Source organism: Nicotiana tabacum, chromosome 16 (assembly GCF_000715075.1).
Source record: "Nicotiana tabacum cultivar K326 chromosome 16, ASM71507v2, whole genome shotgun sequence".
NCBI classification, from domain to species: Eukaryota; Viridiplantae; Streptophyta; class Magnoliopsida; order Solanales; family Solanaceae; genus Nicotiana; species Nicotiana tabacum.
The window spans coordinates 99,063,403-99,067,772 of record NC_134095.1 but is presented as its reverse complement, the minus strand read 5'-3'; the positions used below and the strand labels follow the sequence as shown (position 1 = coordinate 99,067,772).

Sequence of the window (4,370 nt, the reverse complement as noted above, 5' to 3'; positions counted from 1 at the left end):
TGCTATCTTTGGGATATCTTCCTCCTTAAACCTTACCTGATGGTACCCGGACCTCAAGTCTTTCTTTGAAAACACATGGCACCTAACAAGTGATCAAATAAATCATTAATCCTCGTGAGCAGGGTACTTATTCTTGATCATCACCTTATTCTACTGTCTATAATCAATACACATTCGTAAGGAACCATCCTTCTTTCTCACAAACAACATAGGTGCTTCCCATGGTGATGTACTAGGTCTGATAAAATGTTTTTCAAGCAAGCCCCTTAGATGTTCCTTTAACTCTTTTAGCTCTACGGGGGCCATTTATAGGGGGATAGATATTAGTAGGTTAATGACAAACTCAATTTCTCACTCTGGCGGAAGACCCGGAAGCTCATCGGAAAAAAACACCGGAAAACTCATTAATCTACAGGAAAGGACTGAATGGTTGGTAACTCTACTTCCACATACCAAACCCGAACTCAGTGATAAATATAGTCCTTTCTGATTATCTTCCTTGCCTTGATATAGGAGATAAATTTACCTCTTGGTGATGCGGTATTAATTTTCCATTCTAAAACAAGCTCTCCTGGAAATTGAAATCAAACTATCTTTGATCTACACTTGATGTTAGAATAACAAAAGACCAATCAATCAATAGCTATTATAATATCAAGTTCTGCCCAACCGAACACCACGTATCTTATCCTTGTTTATTACCAAAGTCTATAACGGCCCATTTCGGGCCACATTCATATATATAGGTAACAATATTAAAACATAACTTGCATAACTAATTTACAAAAAGGTTAATATACATAAGGGTCAACTAGGCCGCAAACATGTCGTACCCAAAACTATATACAAGATAATCTCTGTAAAACCTCTAAGTAGGCATAACCATAATATATACAAGTCGGGACTAAGAAGAGGTGGAACTCATCAACCAAAAAACTAACACTTGGAAGAAGTCTAAAGTAGAGGGTCCTTGCCTCGTCCTATATAAGAACCTCGATCAGACACACTTCAAAGCGAAATCTTCATGCCCTTATCAATTATCTTCCTCCTCTTCGCCCGACTATTATCTTCTTCCTCTGCGTAACCCATAACATACACCAACGAACCTTGATTGACGAACTCCCAAGACTATGGACTATCTGGAACCTTAGAATAGCTAGTGTCGGCAAATACCTTGACATAGTTTTGAGCCTGAGGAAAACCTGTTTGGGCCAAGCCATGCACTACTCCCCTCATACCCTGATCAATGGGCTATGATAACAAAACTAAGGGCCTTGGTGCGGTCGGAACACCTCTCACCCGATCTACTGCCTCAGTGGTTGAAATAGCTCGAACGGATGACTCATTCCCGATCCTCGGATGGATCCTCATTAATAGAACCCATGATCTCCGATGGGTCTGACTCCATAGTGTAACTTATATCTCTTTCTAACACCTTAGTAGTCTTTTTACCCGTTCTAGTGACTGTAGTTTTCGAAGGCATCGCTTAAAACATAACACATCGTTAGGAATATGAATTCTTATATCACATGATCTAACATAAGAAGAGAGGATAACATCCTATATGTCCTGTAGCCTCCTGTATATAAGTATGGTGCACAACACACCCATAAACAAGACTCTACTAGACACGGTATGTAGACAACCTTAGGACAGAACTGCTCTGATACCACTTTTGCTATGACCTAAATCGATGGGCAGCGACGGGTGCCCGAGTCCTATCGGTCAAACACCCCGAAGCATGCATCTAAGATATGAACCTCAATAACATCTGCTGAATTACAAAAATAACATACTTGAAGGAAACCTACCATCAAGGCATATGTACGTATACATGCAGAATACAGTGGGCGAGCCGACAAGGCTGTTATAGACAACTATACATCTAAGACTGAAAGCTGACAAGGCCACATACAATCCAACTAGACATACTATCTACAGACCTCTATTGGAAACATAACTGTACAAGGATGGGACTAAGCTATGTTATGCCCATATATATATATATATATATATATATATAAACATATCATACCAAAATCAAAAGTAGTTTCGGATCAAGTGGAGCACACCAACTCTCGTTGATCAAAGATCCTAAGAAGGGGGACCTTCAGCTCACCTACATTCACCTACGAGCATGAAATACAGGCCCTATGAAATAGGGCGTCAGTACGAAAAATGTATTGAGTATGTAAGGCATGAAAATTTGTACGTAAAACACATAGATGAAACATGAAATATAGAAACACGTTTTTAAAAAATTTGTAAATTCTAAAACATTTATAATGTCATGCACATGTAAATAAATGTCATGCCATGCATAGGTATGGGTGTATATTATATCATCAAGCCACTGAGGGCATCCCATCATATCGTCTCGGCCACTGTGGGCAACATCATCAACATATACTAGCTGATCAGGTGGTGGTGCGTATATAACGTCGTAACCTTTTCTCATATCCTATATACATATATTTACATATATACACGTATGTAACGTCATCTGGTCATGGGTCAATGCACATGTATAAAGGGGTGAAATGCATAAAAAATACGTAAAAATCTCAATATTCCTTCCGGATAAACTTTTTCAACTAGGGATTATTCTGAGACCCATGAACAGAAGATAATAATAATTCACATGGGGAATCAAGAATAGAGACACCCCTAGTATTTCTTTGAATAGAGTAATTTATGGAAACTGTGCATTTGCTCATTTCTTCAGTATAATTTGGACCATGCCAAAAGATAGAAGGGATGACCTTAACATACCTAGAGCAGGGAAAACTCCGTATAACATTCCGTTGGAGAATCTTCGTTGATTGAACTTAGAACTCAAAAAAAATCGGATTAAGTTCCTGCTTTCTGAATCCTTGAACGAATTGTTCCTGCTACTTTATGAATCGAAATTCTGCTTTGGGTTCTTTAATTGTTGGAACGAACATGCTTCTGTTTCTAACGTTTCTTGAAGAAGCATGACATATCACAAAATGGATTATGAGGTTCTTTGGATAAATTGAATACTTACACTTTTAAGACTTAGACTTAGAGAATGCAGTATCTTTCCCTTTTGATTTTTTTGACATTTTTTTTTCTCTTTTTGTCCAAATGAATGGATAATATCTTACTAATCCCCAGAGATTCCTAGGTAGCCGCATAGGTTATTTAAGTGCTTAGTCACTTTATGTGGTAAGCTAGTGCTGCCACATGTCTTTGGAGTATAATTAATTAAGTTTTATCCACTTATTAGTTAACTGGGTAATGTCCTGTTACCCGGTAATTAATCAATTACCCGCATAATTTAAAAATTGCCATAATTTACTTAAACTTCTACTTATTTTTAATATACTTCATATATACATCATACATTATACTACAGTGGTCATATGGTACCTTGCATGGTACTAGTTCATAATCATCGGGTATTATCGCTCGACCCGTATTTGATCTCAAATGGCCACGTTCAATGAAACTCATTTTCTTTAATTCGTGTACACCTTTATCCTTCATAACACTTATTTATTGCTTGTTATAAATAGCTTAAGTACGTTAACATCAAGATGATCTCATCCACGAGTCTACGTCATTTAGTTGAAGACGAAGCTTTTAACGTACAAAAATGCGAGATATAACAGATTCATAGCATCCAAGCCCATGTATAATTTCTCCAACAAGATAGAATCTGGAAAACCATGATTCGGAGACCTCACTTAATATAGCTTGAATTGATCCCATGCCTCATGTAGGTGTTCACCCAATTATTGCTTGACAAAGAAAATTTTATCCCTGAGCACAAACTTCTTGCTTTACGGGAACCATTTAGCTAGGAAAGCTCGGACGAGTTCAGGCCAAGAATAAATGGAATTTGGTGGTAGATTTCTTATCCATTTCCTTGCCTCTCCATCCAGTGAGTACTTGAACACCCTCAATCTTAGGGCATCATCTGAGACGTTGTTATGCTTGTGCATTGCACACACGCCCAAGAAGTTTCTGAGATATTGTGTCAAATTATCATCGGTGGAATTTCTTAAAAACCCCTCTTCTTTGAGCATTTGGATTAAGCTGTGTTCCACCATAAAAGTGGAAACATCAACTCTTGGAGGTACAATAGCATTTTATCCTCAATGTACTCATCTATGTTCACAAAAGGATTCTCTTCTTCATCATAATCGGCCATATTTTCCTATCAATACCAAGCAAAGCAAGAAAAGAGTGATGAAATAGAAGAAGACATAAAGTAAAGCATACACTAATTAGTAATTTCAAAACCATATTCCCCGGCAACGGCGCCAAAATTTGATACGCTCAAATTACATTTTAAATAAATAGTGTAAGGCGGTCGGTGTCACATATAATAATCCAACAAGGTT

The 4,370-nt window shown here is 37.6% G+C and overlaps 1 non-coding gene across 1 annotated transcript; it reads left to right on the top strand.

Annotated features, from left to right (window-relative positions):
* The first annotated feature begins 3,687 nt into the window (after positions 1–3,687).
* Positions 3,688–3,794, top strand: LOC142170840 (small nucleolar RNA R71). Its single transcript, XR_012700453.1, has one exon. It is a non-coding gene; the product is annotated as a small nucleolar RNA R71 (small nucleolar RNA).
* Positions 3,795–4,370: the final 576 nt, after the last annotated feature.